The sequence below is a fragment of the Salmo salar genome, chromosome ssa11 (genome assembly GCF_905237065.1).
Source record: "Salmo salar chromosome ssa11, Ssal_v3.1, whole genome shotgun sequence".
NCBI classification, from domain to species: domain Eukaryota; kingdom Metazoa; phylum Chordata; class Actinopteri; order Salmoniformes; family Salmonidae; genus Salmo; species Salmo salar.
Genome location: NC_059452.1, coordinates 68,080,148 through 68,096,251, shown reverse-complemented (window position 1 = coordinate 68,096,251; position 16,104 = coordinate 68,080,148). Strand labels below are relative to the sequence as shown.

Genomic DNA, 16,104 nt, shown 5'->3' with positions numbered 1-16,104 from the left:
TGTTTTGATTTAGAATGGACCATTATCATGCACCTTTCTCGAAACAGTGTCTGGGGGAAAATATACATGTCATCTATGCACTTAAATAGCGAATGGAGAAATCCATAGATTATGGCCTAATTAATTAATTTCATTTGACTGATTTCCTTATAAACATTTTTGAAATTGTTGCATGTTTATTTTTTTGTTAAGTGCATTTACTACTTTTTAGCCACTTTGCAACTACTTAGCGTGTTATCGACCCCTTCCCCTAATCTTAACCCTTTAAATGGATACTATGGGAATTTGGCAGTGAGGCCCTTTATCTATTTCCCTGGAGTCAGATGAACTTGTGGATACCATTATCATGTTTTTCTGTCCGGTATGAAGGAAGTTGGCGGTAGTTTCACGAGCCAATGCTAACTAGCATTAGCACAAATACTGGAAGTCTATGGGTATCTTCTAGTAATTACCTCATTGCCAAAATCCCGACGTATTCCTTTAACCTAACTCCTAACCTTAATCCTAACCCTTAGCTTAGCTAACGTTAGCCACAACAAATTGGAATTAATTACATTTTGCACATTGGAAACATATTGTACGTTTTTCAAATTTGCAACATATTGTACGTTTAGCAAATTCGTAACATATAAGAATTGTAATTCGTAACATATCATGCAAAATGATTGATGGACATCCACAAATTTATGCGTACCATATGAAACGTAACATATACTAAATGGAGTGTCCTGGATTTACGTAAAGAATAATACGAAATTCTCTGAGACAAGGCTGGGTGATCATGTGCCCACTGAAGCCACTTCTTCTTGTTTTTAGCTGATAGGAGTGGAACCAGGTGTGGTCGTCTGCTGCAATAGCCCATCCGTGACAAGGACTGACGAGTTGTTCCGTTCTACACACCACTGTTATACTGCACCGTTATTTGCCTGTTTGTGGCCCGACTGTTAGCTTGCCCGATTCTTGCCATTCTCTTTCGACCTCTCATCAACAAGCTGTTCTCGCCCACAGACATCCGCTGACTCGATGTTTTACTTTTGTCGCACCATTCTCGCTAAAACCCTAGACACTGTTGTGCACGAAAAGCCCAGGAGGCTGGCTATTTCTGAGTCTTAGGTCACTCGTTTTGCCCATTCTAACGTTCAATCGAACAGTAACTGAATGCCTCGATGCCTGTCTGCCTGCTTTATATAACAAGCCACGGCGCTGTGACTCACTGTCTGTTGGAGAGAACCATTTTTGTGAACAGGGTGATGTACCTAATAAACTGTCAACTCAGAGTATGGGATTGTATACAAATATTATATATGTTTGGGCTTCTTGTGGCTAATTTGTAATTATGTTCTGGCCCTCTGACCATCAGCTCAAGAAAAAATCAGCCTGCGGCTGTATCTCTGCTGTAGGTAGACACGCCATAACAGCTCTTTTTTTGTTGTTGAGTGTTCAAGCAGAGGAGTTGTAATGCCTTCGACTAGATTTTGTGTATAGAGCACACTTCTGATAAAACATAATTCAGTTTTTCCTCCAGGTTTTCTTCCGTTTTCTGCAATGTTGCAAACTAACATAAGCAACAACTCTGCAAAATGTGTCCTACCCGGTGACAAACAACACGAAATACCTCTTCTACGGCCATTTGGGGGAGGGTTGTTAAAATGTAACATCAAATCAAATTTTGCCGCTGGAAGCCAGCAGACCATGCGAGCCGTTTTGACAAATTCAAAATACTCCAGACCTCCAAAGGAGGCGTGACAACAACATGATTTCGAGGTATGGCTATGCAAGATTACATTGCCTACTATGTCAATCTGTATAAAATGGGCCATAACTTTAAAATTAGCAGAGATCCTACTCTCAAACTTTGAAATGCCTGTAGAGTATATTATGCTCAATATAATAAAACATTTGACTAATCAAAAATGATAGATTTTTCAAAATTACTGTATATATTTTTCAATATTTATTAATTCATGTAATGTTTTTGGTGAAATCAAAGTACTACTCATATTGCAAAGCTTCATATGACACCGATTCTTGCTTTGTAGCACTTACAGATGAAACATTAAGGAGTCTTAAAGGAGGCCTGGCTAAGGACAAAATGTCAACAATATTCCAACTTCAATTAATTATTTCTCAATCATGCTTTTAGATACAAATGTAAAATATATGTCAACAATCCTTCCTCGAAATGACCATGCTTTGGATGGAATTTGGTGAAAATCCCCCAAATGATGGTATTTTTTTGTCCTGGTTTTGTGAGGAATCACCCAGAGGCACATCACTAGGACTGGCTCCTCTATCACACACGCAGAAGGATGTGTACATACGCAGGCCAGGCACGCATAGCGATCAATCCTTTGGTGCCGAGTGCTGTGATCTCATTTCCTGCTGACTCTGCTGAACTGACAAACAGGCCCCGGATATCTATGTCACTGATTGTGGAGGTGTGCGTCTCACTGTCTGAAAATGCATTTTATTTTTCTAAAAATAAACAATCCATCTTCACAATCCTGACTGAGCTATTACTCTGAGCTCTTGTTTATAACTTTTCAGTGTTCCCTGTTCAATAATGTCATGTCATGGTAGTTATTACAATTTTATGAAACATTTATAGAATGGTGCATTATTGAACAGGGAACAGTGAGAAGTTATAAATAACAGCTCACACATTTCCAATCAGTCATATTCCCAGTATGACTCTTAAATACATGTATATATTTTTTTAATCCCGCAACCCCAAGACAACACACATACACGCACTATTTATTTTCATGTTGGTGCGACATATTATGAGCCTTTATGCAGTTTGTTTGACCATTGCACTCTGAACCTTGACCTGCAGGTGCTGACCGTCCTGCAAGAGGTGTTCCCGGCGGTGCAGGCAGCAGAGATGGCTGTGAAGCTCCACCCCCTGTGGTGGGAGAGCTGGCAGACACTCGGCCGTGCCCAGCTTAGTCTGGGAGAGGTGGACCTGGTCAGTATTACCGCACACTTGTCATACTATTGTGCCAGCCCTAAACAAACTGTGCTGTCTTGGATATTTTCTTTTCACATGGTCCTTTTGAGTAACTATGGAGAATATGTAACCAGGCCAGCTTGGTTGGCCCGGGTAGGTTTTGCGCTGTAGTGTGACAAGCATTCAAGTTGTGTTTTATGTACAACTAGGTAGCCTAACTTGAGATCCAGGCGCATAAAAACAAAGATATTAGTGCATAATGCACTTCTCCCTTTGACATCAATGCAAGGTTTAAGTGAACAACTGTGTGTAATGCATCTGTATCTCATGTTAGGTTTCAGTCCACTGTAGGGAGGTGAGTCTGCAGAGAAGTGGCCCTAGCTTGTCTGTCATCCCCACATACACTAATGTGCCAGTCATTACCCTGAGCTCCTATTTATAACTGTTCCCTGTTCTCTGTGTAATAAAGTGGCTCTTCTTTTGAAGCACATCCAAGTGCCCGGGGCATGGAAGATTACTTAAAGTGCCCAACAGTGCTCACCTGAACCTCTCTGTACAGTGGGTATCATAAGTATTTACCCCCTTGGATTTCTTCACATTTTATTGTTACAAAATGGGATTAAAATGGATTTAATTATCATTTTTTGTCAATAATCTAAACACCATAGTCTAATGTCAAAGTGGAAGAACAGTTATAACATTTTTTAAAGATGAATGAAAAAGTATTCACACCCCTGAGTTAATACATGTTAGAATCACCTTTGGCTGTGATTACAGCTGTGAGTCTTCATGGGTAAGTCTTTAAGAGCTTTGCACACCTGGATTGTGCAATATTTGCCCATTTGTTCTTTTCAAAATTATTCAAGCTCTGTCAAGGTGTTGGCGATAATGACAAGACAGCAATTTTCAAGTCTTGCCATGCAGATTTAAGTCAGAACTGTAACTTGGCCACTCAGGAATATTAACTGTCTTCTTGGTAATCAATTCCAATGTTGATTTGGCCTTGTGTTGTAGGTTATTATTGTCCTGCTGAAAGTTACATTCGTCTCCCAGTGTCTGGTGTAAAGTAGATTGAAGTAGGTTTTCCTGTGGGATTTTGCCTGTGCTTAGTTCCAGACCATTTATTTTTATCCTGAATAACTCCAGAGTATTTGCTGATGTCAAGCATAACCATACCATGAAGAAACCACCACCATGCTTGAAAATAAGGAGGCAGTTACTCAGTGATGTGTTGCTGGATTTCCCCCAAATATAAGGCTTTGCATTTAGGCCAAATGGTTTATTCCTTTTGCAGTATTACTTTAATGTGTTGTTGCATACAGGATGCATGTTTTGGATTTTTTTTTTTTATTCTGTATATTTTTATTTTCACTCTGTCAATTGTGGAGTCACTACAATGTTGTTGATCCATCCTCAGTTTTCTTCCATCACAGCCATTGAACTCTGTAGCTGTTTTAAAATTACCACTGGCCTCATGGTGACATCCCTAAGCAGTTTCCTTCCTGTCCTGCAGCTCATTTCAGATGGACGACTGTATCTTTGATGTGTCTAGTTGGTTTAATACATCATCTCCAGCATAATTATTAACTTGACCATGCTTAAGGAGATATTAAATATCTGATTTGTTATTGTTACCCATCTACCAATCAATGCCCTTCTTTGAGGCGTTCAACAAGCTACCTCTTCTTTATAGTTGAATATGTGCTTGAAATTCAGTACTTGACTGATGTTGTGTGTATGGGGGGCAGAGAAAGGGGTAGTCAGTCATTCAAAAATCATCTCAATCCCTATTGTAATTTATTATGTAATTTGTTAAACCAAATTTGACTCTAGAATTAAGACGCTTTCCTAAAAAAAAGGGAGTGAATACTAATGTAAAGAGGATATTTGAGATATTGACATTTCTTTTTAATTTGACATGATGGAGAATTTTGTGTAGATCAATAAAAAAAAATCACAACTAAATTTTTTTTTAATCCCACTTTGTAACACAACAAAATGTGAACAAATCCAAAGGGGGTGAATAATTATGTTTTCCACTCAGTGGCGACCCGTCATTCAGGGCAGGTGGGGCACCTTTTTAGCTTAAACAAAAATATATATATACACAGTACCAGTCAAAAGTTTGGACACACATACTTATTCAAGGGTTTTTCTTTATTTTTACTATTTTCCGCATTAGAATAATATTGAAGACATCAAAACTATGAAATAACACACATCGAATCATGTAGTAACCAAAAAAGTGTTAAACAATTCAAATATATTTTATATTTCAGATTCTTCAGAGTAGCCACCCTTTGCCTTGATGACAGCTTTGTACACTCTTGGCATTCTCACAACCAGCTTCACATGGAATGCTTTTCCAACAGTCTTTAAGTTTCCACATATGTTGAGCACTTGTTGGCTGTTTTTCCTTCACTCTGCGGTCCAACTCATCCAAAACCATCTCAATTGGGTTGAGGTCGGGTGATTGTAGAGGCCAGGTCATCTGATGCAGCACGCCATCACTCTCCTTCTTGGTCAAATAGCCCTAACACAGTCTGGAGGTGTGTTGGATCATTGTCATGTTGAAAAACAAACCAGATGGGATGGCGTATCACTGCAGAATTCTGTGGTAGCCATGCTGGTTAAGTGTGCCTTGAATTCTAAATATATAACTGACAGTGTCACCAGCAAAGCACCCACACCATCACACCTCTTCCTCCATGCTTCACGGTGGGAACAACACATGCGTCTCACAAAGACATGGCACTTGAAACCAAACATTTCAAATTTAGACTTATCAAACCATAGGACAGATTTCCTCCAGTCTAATGTCCATTGCTTGTGTTTCTTGGACCAAGCAAGTCTCTTCTTATTATTGGTGTCCTTTTAGTAGTGGTTTCTTCGCATCAATTCGACCATGAAGGCCTGATTCACGCAGTCTCCTCTGAACAGTTGATGTTGAGATGTGTCTGTTACTTGAACTCTGAAGCATTTATTTGGGCTGCAATTTCTGAAGCTGGTAACTCTGCAGCTGAGGTAACTCTGGGTCTTTCTTACCTGCCTTTAAAAAAACTAAAAAAAACTAAAAAAAACATTGATGTGCCTGACTTGCTTAAACAAATGTGGTTTTTACTGACAATTGAGTTGTGGTCCAAGGTCTGGGTTTAAGGGTCTCTTTTCCAAGCTTAAAAGGATGAACATTGGCCAATGTTTAATCTGTCAATCCAGCATGACTTCTGCCGCGCTCAAAACAACTGTAAACTCAGAACTGGGAAATCTGACTTCAAGACAACTGGGAACTCGGGAGAAAGAAACCTCCGTCTGGGAAAATACGTTTTGTACGGTCATCCAACTCTGAATTGTAAGTCGGGAACTCTGGCCTCTTTCTAGAGTTCCGACCTGAAGATCGCTGACGTCATCATGATTCGACTTTGTTTTTTTTTACCCGAGTTCCCAGCACCATAAATCCAGAGAATGCCTGATGACAAAAGTTTGATGACAAAATTTGCCCATGATAGACCGCAGCGCCACCTTCCTGTGCAAGTGAGCACAGCACAACAAGGTGAGTTCAAAAATGTCTTGTATGCTGCTGCATAAATGATGTAAGATGCCAGGGAGATATGTATACTGTAGCTAAGAAAGTAATACTAAGTGTATGTTGTGTAGTAAGCTGTTAGTAGCCTATGTGCATCACCCTAATAATGTGGTCCCTTTCCCCTATTAATTTCACCTACTGTTCTGACTTGGTGGTGCACATGTAGCCTATACCCGAGAATTGCTCGGCCTCCGACCGCAAGGCACTTCAGAGGGTAGTGCGTACGGCCCAGTACATCACTGGGGCTAAGCTGCCTGCCATCCAGGACCTCTACACCAGGCGGTGTCAGAGGAAGGCCCTGAAAATTGTCAAAGACCCCAGCCACCCCAGTCATAGACTGTTCTTTCTACTACCGCATGGCAAGTGGTACCGGAGTGCCAAGTCTAGGACAAAAAGGCTTCTCAACACTTTTTACCCCCAAGCCATAAGACTCCTGAACAGGTAACCAAATGGTTACCTGGACTATTTGCATTGTGTGACCTCCCCCTGCCACCCCCCGCTGCTCTCTGTTTATCTTATATGCATAGTCACTTTAACTATACATTCATGTACATACTACCTCAACTGACCAACCAGTGCTCCCGCACATTGGCTAACCGGACTATCTGCATTGTGTCCCACCACCTGCCAACCCCTCTTTTTACGCTACTGCTACTCTCTGTTCATCATATATGCATAGTCACTTTAACCATACCCACATGTACATACTACCTCAATAAGCCTGACTAACCGGTGTCTGTATATAGCCTTGCTACTCTTATTTTCAAATGTCTTTTTACTGTTGTTTTATTTCTTTACTTACCTACACACACTTTTTTTTGTTGCACTATTGATTAGAGCCTGTAAGTAAGCATTTCACTAAGGTCTACTACACCTGTTGTATTGGTCGCACGTGACAAATAAACTTTGATTTGATATAGCCTGTTTTAGATAAATGTAATCATTGAATATTGTAAATGCTTTCATTGTCTGCTTATATGCCCCCTGTATTTATCATACGGTTCTAACTTGGTGTGCAGGGAGAATACTGAGAATACTGTAAGAACGGCCCATGTTCTAAATTCTGTCGCTGTACATTTCAAAAGTGCTGAACAAATAGTTATATTGACTACATCTGTCCTACCTCGCTCATTAATGTCTCAATCGGAATTACAGATTGCCTCTTATCCGCTCGTCGTACCCTTAGGCCGTAGTTTGTGCATCTCAATTGTCAGTAGAAACAACATTTGTTTAAGCAAGTTAGCCATATCAGCTATGTGTTTGTAAAAGGAAATACATTAGGCTGAATGAACCATTTTGCTGCCAGACAAAGCTGTGCTGATAGCCAGGTGTAGCAGTGGTAAGGTGTTGATACTGCTGTTGGGACTTTTCTCTTGGGAATGCTTTATGTCGGCCCTAACAGTTTGTGGGCACCATTTGTCACCATTTATAGTGTAATTAATCTATAGTTTAGTGTTGTGTAGTGCCTTTTCTGGAATGCATCTAAAAAAAAATAAAAAAAGTTGTTCGCCCCATTAAGATTTACATGCTACAATTGCCACTGTATCTCTATGAAAACTGGCTGGATCACAGTTCGACTACTCCTCTGCTGTTTAGATAGGAGAGAAAAAAACACCTTGCTGAACTCAGAAACCCTATGGCTAATGGCACTGTGTACATCTCTCCATCTCTAATGTCCCAGGGCAACAGAACTGTCAGAAGTGTACCCAAAACAACTATGGGAAGTGTTGAAAATTGCCTGAGCTGAAGCTCGCCAAATATATACACACTTCCAATACATATAATGGATAGGTATTAGTAGGAGAGGAGAAAGTGCCTGTCTATTTTAAGAGGGGCTTGTTCAGTCAAGTTTCAGGACATTGTGTGCATCGACATGTTTGAGTAGTGCCATGTTTGCACATGGACTGGCGCAGTGATCTCCTACATCACATATTCAAGTCTCCTATTTGTTTTTTCATGTTTGCTTTTCTCTCTCTTTTCTATTTACCTTTCAGTTTTCTCTTAGTCTGTTTCCCTCTTTTTTTTCTGGCATTTATTTTCCTTTTCTCTATTTCTCTTTACCTAGTGCCCGGAATTGACTCTTAATAGCATATGTGCTATAATTAGGTGTCTAACGGTTCACTAAACCAGCAGTGGCCACATACTCTCTAATCTGCTTGGAAACCAACATATTCCCAAACTGGAGATTTAAACAATGATGGAGAATCCTCTTGGTTTATCGACCCCACCACTCGCCATCGTACAGAACATGTTCCTGGCTGCGCCTCAAAAAGGACATGTTTGAAATGTGGCAATTAAGATTTGAATTTCGATTACAACGTGCGCATAGGCTCTAGTTTTAACGGAATAGCATTACATTTTTTTTTCAGCTCAGATTTACTCAAGTCATACAATACAGCATAGGCGTAGCCTATGGGCCTAGGGTTTTAAATTGTTATTTTATGTATTCATTCGGGTTCACAGAGCAGACTGAACCTAGATCCCCATACTGAACGGTTCAGTATGAACACATCTACTGTTACACCCCTAACTATAATAATGCTATAATAATAAATCATCCAATTTTTAGATGGAGGTTATAACAAAAGCAGGCTCTTAGAACTAAGGGACGGTTTTGTCAATTGGTTGGGGAATTATTGTTGTAATAAACTAAGGAGCACAGAGGACCTAATTCCACCCTTGACAAAACTATGCTTTTGAAAGAGTTGTGCGAATACAAACCATTTATCATATGAGTCTCGACTTGCCTGAGTTAATTTGTCAAAACTCTGGTTCTTCTTGGCAGTTTCACTTGACTTAGCCTTTATGGTATTTTTGTTTGCATACCTTTGCCAGTTGGGGAAACCAAACCATTCTCTTTCAGGAATGTTGGCCTAATAAGAGCTGAGGTTGCCTTTATTAGAGAGTGGCAGAAAGTCGCAAGTCCCATCCATTTAACATACAGATACAGACCATAAAAGGCAGGGTGTGGTTGTGGAGCCCTGTAATGGTGGCTTGTAAAATCACTTCACCACTTTGAATCACATCGTGGTCTTGTTTGGACCCTCAGGAATATAAGAGGGGAAATGATCTATGCAACTTTTTTTTACTCCCTTTTACTTTTCATTAAATGCTTCCCCGTTTGACGGGTAACACATCCTTGGCCTGGGGCCTGAGTCTATGTTGGCCAGGCACTGGCAACGGTCTTCTTTCCCATGGATGGAACGTGATCCTGGGGCTCAGTGTGAGTAGCATGCTGCCTACATCATGGTGCTCAGGACAGGTACTGGGGAAGTGCTTAGCTTTCTACTATGCTCTGAAGTAGTTGCGAGAAAGGGAGCAAGAGAGTAGGAGAGAGCAGAAGAGAAAGGTAGAGTGCATGAGAGATTGGCTTCACAACATAGGGGAACAGGAATCAATAACTAGGGCCTAGAGTTTTCCCTGGTGGAAATACCCATGGGACAGTTACCTAATTATCAAATTAAATAAAGTTGTATATATCTTGTCTCATTAATCTACTGCTGTGAAACGCTTTTAGGCTTGGAGGTGGCCAGCCACAGCCCCATCTTGGAACTCATCACCATAACAAAAAGTTTGTTGTTAATGAGTTTGGTCGGAGATAGCTAGAAGGGATTCAGCAATGCATTTCTAATGGTAGGCTATTCAACTCATTTCATTCACGATCAGCTGTAATTTTCGAACTCATAGATATCATCACTTAGTGGTAGATTGTTTGACGTATTAACACCATTACTGTGCGAAGTAGGATTTCTTCTCTGTTAGACGATAATGTGTAAATTGATGTACTTCTGCCAGGTCAGATGAATGATGGAGACCGGAATAATGACGCAGTAAATCTCTATACTGAAACAAATGTGACGGGGAAAAGTTTTGTTCTTGACGTAGCTGACATACTGATAGACTACAGCTACATTGTTGACATACGCATGCTTCCTCGCATCATCAAATTCGAGGAAATGATTAAGCATGTTACGGAACGTAGATATTAAACTACTTTAACAGTTCCGTCTCCACAAATCATGTGATTCCTTTGTCTTTTAGTTGTAGACCATTTTTTTGACAGGATGTGGTACAAAGGTTATTTACTGTATACCGGCTGGTAGAGTGATCTTTGATTTGCAATATGAACCGGCAGCGTGTCTTTCCCTATAGTCAGGGGCGGAAATCGCGGGGGGGACGGGGGGGACACGACCCCCCCATCCTGGGAAAAATATGATTTGTCCCCCCCAATATATCACTGAAACATAACTATGTAATTTAAATAATATTAATAATATGCAATGAAAGCAATTGTGCTAATTATAGACACTTAATAGCGCGTTTTTAAGTTTCAAAAGATTGCGACCCCCCCCCCACCCTTTTCCTCACAATGGTTTGATCCACTGGCAAGGTAACAAAGGGGTCGTATCTACTGTCTGAAAGGCACTCAATGAACGTAACTGACGTGAGGTTAATCCAGTCAATCGCGCACACACACTAGCTGAATATGCAGAGCTAGCGCGCAAATATGAACTATTAAGCTAGCTAGTACCTATTCCATTTATGTGGCCTCGTCAAAGATGGAATCTTTGCTATCGTCAATTTATTCCGAGATCAGCATGCAGATGATGTAAGTTAGTGCTTCAAAGTCCCTGTGATAAGGTTAGCGATAAACTGAAGTCCAAACTGAACAGAACTACACTCTCTTCTACCATTGTCTTAAATATATTTAATGGTCTCGTTGCAAAAGCTAAATTGTCGCAAGGGAACTTTTATTTATTTATTTATTTTATTTAACCCGGGTAGCAAAGATTATAGCAAACACCACTGAAACTGAATTGGTGCTCGCTAGCTTTGCAAATTCAGCTATTGTTGGAAGCCAGCCAATATGAAACAAACTATTAAAATTACAAAAGGTTGCAGCATATGTTGTGTAAATGGTGAACTCATACAGCTGTCAACTCTTGTCATTTTAATCCGTTTCACATTTGCTAGCTACCTTTTAGATTGAAGCCCAAATAGAATGATAAAAGATAAGATGATAGAAGCCCATCTCCTACTGTAAATAGCCTACACACTGTGTGTGTGTAGCCAGCCAGCCAGGTAGAAAAATGGCAGAAAAATAAAAGACGGACATCAGAGTATTTTTCAGTACACCAAAACGCAAAGTAAGAACCCTAGTAGCCTAATATCTCAAAGACTAGTTGATAAAATGTTCATAAGAAAGAAATGAAATTCTAATGGAAATGATGTCATTAGGCAGATTAGGTAACAGATGGCACACAGACAGCAGAGTTGGGGACAGATATGCAGGGACAGACTGGCAGAGACAGGGAGTCCCAGGTAAGTTTGTTGAGTCTTTGTTTGGCAACATTATGAAAGGTTCTCCATTTTTTTACTTGTAAAATAGGAACATAATTGGAAAATGCCATGGATACCCCCACTCTCAACTTAAACTGGTGACTGAACTAAGATTTGTTAAAGGCAATGGTATTGCTGTTGTGAGTAGTTGTGTAGTTTTGGGTACCGGTAGTTAGGAGTACGGCAAACACCTTATTTCTTTGGTTCCTCAATATACATTTACCATATTACAATGTAGGCTATGTGTTACAGCACTACTTTTGGTGTCCCCCTCAGGAATTGCTCTTGAGAAAATGTCATGTAATTTTCCCCCCCAAAGTTGATATCAGATTTTCGCCCCTGCCTATAGTAGTGGAGCTGCCTCTCGGTAGGCATTGTGATCAACCACACCCAATACTCCTTTAACTCTTAAATCAGTTGATTTAGCTCTGCTCTAACAGTTGAATAAATAGGTATTCGATATCAAAGCATAGCCCTGAATTTTTCCCGGCCAGTAGTATAAAAAAATACATAAACCAGCCCATTTGAAAATATAAAGGTATGTTAGAGACCTTCCCTTAACAAAATCTCCTTGATTCCTATTTCAAGACACCTGCACCCCATTCCCAGGGAAAGGGACAGATGGCCATTCACTAGCAATGCACATAGAAACAAGACCCCTAGCGACCACCAAAGCAGTTTTTTTTTTTAACTCATTAAGATTCTTCAATTGTCACGTCAATGCTTGACACTAGAGTTGACCGATATTACGATCGTATCGTCTATCGGCGATGCTAGACGACAGCCATTGACGATGGTGACGTCGTAATGTGACAGACTATGGTTTAGCTTAATTGAACATGACTGGCACCAATCATGTCTTGCGACGTCTCGCAGGGCAACACACAAGTGACATTACGAGTAATTTGCCTATTCATAATTACTATAGCCTATTTCAATAATATGTTATATAGCCTACAGAATGCAAGGGAGGAATGTAGACCAGGCACAGCTGAGAATTCCACCAAAGCAGTGAACAATATCCAGTCAGAAAATATTGTTAATCTCTCTCTCTCTCTCTCTCTCTCTTTTTGTAGGATGCATGGGCATTAGGCTCTATCCTAAAAAGTATAGGCCATGTTTTTTTTATATATATATATTATACACTATATTGTCTAACTGTTTAAAAAAAAAACATGGCCTATATTCCCTTCTCTCTCCACAATGGTAGAGAACAAACATTTGGCCCTACAAGAGTGTAGGCCTATAGAAAAATCACATGACAAGTTTAAGCTTATTAAGAAAGACATGATCCATGCGGGTTGAGAAAATCCCTCGATGCGAGGTTGAAAACCAAATGGCCAATAACCTATCCTCCGCTAGGCCAATCATAAAAGCTTTAAGACAAGTTCAAGTTATTAACAGTAGCTTATTTTGCAAATATTCTAGCCAATGAAGGTCTATAGTCTAAGTTTAGGCATAGGTTTTTCTCAATCACAGCTTTATGAGAGAGAGAACAAACAATATTTATTTTTCTATTATTTTGAGGCAAATTAAGCATTTATTATCCAGTTCTGAAGACGGTAGACTGCTTCTATCCAGCCCATGAAGTAGGCCTATATCCTAGCTCACTAAGACAGCGCGTTCCTCATCAGACAGTCACTGCTCCATCATTTGCGCACCACACAGACCGACACAGGCACACAAAAAACTGTTCTGCTCCTCCACCAGAAAGGAATATTAGAAAATATTTGTCGTTGCCTGCACTTAGCCTCGGCCCAGGCTTTCAACAACATCTTTCGTCATAATTCATCAGCGCTATAGCCCAACTGTTGTTTTAGCAATTTTGTATTACTTATTTTGGAGGGTAGCCAATAAGGTCGATAGCATCGTATGTCATGATGTTTTATGGGTACATAATGACGATAAGACAAAGGTTGGCATCGCCCAACCCTCCTTGAAACCTTTGCTTTCAAAGCCATTCATCTTCCCCATGAAATTATTCTTTCATTACCAGTCATTTGTGTTGTGTTCATTTTAAGAATAAAAGTATGTAAACAGAAAGGAAAATACCACCAAAGTCTTCATCCTGTCCACAGGCGGTGAGGTCTTTCCAGGTGGGGATCCACTTGTGTCCGTCAGAGCGCCCCCTCTGGTCGGAGGACCTGGCGTGGGCACGGAGGTTGCAGCAGCAAAGACTGGCGGCTCGGGACCGGACCCAGCGGGAGGAGGCGGCCCAGCGGGAGGTCCTGAACGCTCCAGAGCTCCAACGGGACTATGACTTTGAATCTGATGAGGTGGTGGCGGCCTGCGCTGCCATGGCCGAGAGACAGCGACGCTATGAGGATCTGAAGAGGGCGGCGGTGGTGGTAGACGCTGAGGGGAACGCAAGGGAGGTAACCGCGGAGGAGGAGGGGTCGGGGGACACACCCTCATCATCACAGTATCAGTTGGTCAAAGCACGGGGGCTATGAGATGTTTCTAAGAACTTAAGGGCTGAAATGTGTCTCATGAAAGGGGTATTTTTGTTTGTTTTTGTTGAGTTTTCAATCTTTAGTCTTATGCATGTTGTTATTGTTTTGTTGTAGTATACAAGAGACTGTGGGTGATGGCAGTAGATTTAATCAAGTCAATAATGTTTTTTTTTGTGTATTATGTTTACAGTCAGGGCCAAGATGATTGGCACCCTTGATAAAGATTAGCAAAATACACTGCATATTTAAAAAAAAAATGACTGCCCTGACAGAGGCAACCTGGTTTTTATCTAAAATGTCCTGGGCCTCATTTATCAACCATGTGTACATTTCTCACAAAATTCTGGCATATGTGGAGATTCTAGAATTTGCGTGAGCATCAAATTAGTGGGATTTATCAAACTGTTGCTGGAACATATGCACATGTTTTCATTGATACATCAGAGCAATGCAATATTTGTGCGCTCGTGAGCAAGTGTTACAACCCCGCCTGTAAAACGCCCTCCATCACCTTTTTATGGTAACAAAAACAAACTAATTTGCTCTGCGATTTGGAGATGTTTTAACTGGGCCACGGTAGTTTCTAAAAGAAAGTGCAATGGGAAATGTGATCACATTTCTTTAGAGGTGCGGGAAGAATGTTTTAATCTTTTGCAGTGACTTTTTCAAACCCCCAAAAAACGCATGCCATCTGTAGCGAGTGCCAAACACTCGCAGCTACAAGAATGGAAATGAATGTCTATGCAACAAATGTTAGCGCATTGAATTGTATAGCATCGAACCAAATCGCACGGAATCGTTTCAAACTAAAAGGGTTCGTTCCTGTATCGTATCAGAGCCGATGTATCTAGATACGTGTCGAATCATCTTGAAAGGGAAAGATGCACATCCCTATTAAATAGGCTATGACATCGCACTCCTATTCCACAGCAATACTGTAGCCTATCCATACTTTCAAATATTTTAAATGGGCTACCAGTCTATTTACTTTCGAGCATGGTTGGCTTTTGAGTGAGCGATGGATAAATGGTAGCCTAATATTTGTTGTGTAGCGGGAATAAACCAGTTGTGTCAGAAAAGGAGAGACATGTCCTGCAATATGATTATGATTTAGGATAGGCCTAGTAAAGGTAAAATAAACATATTAGTCGATATGCTGCAATGCGATCTCCTTACCATCAGCAAATGCATCTGTTTTTTATTAACCTCCCTTTTATTATAATTCCTGTGCATCAAACACCTCCATTTCCCCAAAAATAAGTGTTTGCTTCCAATACAATTGATCAACTAGAAGTTGTGCGTACGCATGGTCTGAGAGTGTGCGTGTCTCCACGCAAATATCACATCAAGTTGAAAATTGATAAATACATACTGGTGTACACAAGGTTTAGAGTCTATATTTTGTGTGTGTGCGAACGCACCTGTATAAATGAGGCCCTGAGTACTGGGTAACTTTAATGACGCAGTCGGCCTTAACATGGGCCTCAGGACCAGTGGAAACAAAATAGCCCCATACGATGAAAGATCCACCACCACATTTTATAGTAAGTATTGGGTTCTGCACAGGCATCTTTCTTTTGACGCCAAACCCACCACTGGGTTGTGTGGCCAAGGAGCTCATTTTTCATGTCATCCAACAAATGTTTGCTAAAGGCACTGACACTTGGATTGGATCTGGTGCTATGTGTAACAGGGTTGGTTATGTTTCCACTTGCCTCTAAAGAAATGTGTATTTAATGTTCAAGCACTCTTATTGGTTGGTTAAATTCCGATGACAA

The 16,104-nt window shown here is 40.5% G+C and overlaps 1 pseudogene; it reads left to right on the top strand.

Moving 5' to 3' along the window:
* The window catches only part of LOC106562969 (tetratricopeptide repeat protein 33-like), a 40,801-nt pseudogene extending 25,080 nt beyond the window's left edge, over positions 1-15,721 (top strand).
* The last annotated feature ends 383 nt before the right edge of the window (positions 15,722-16,104 follow it).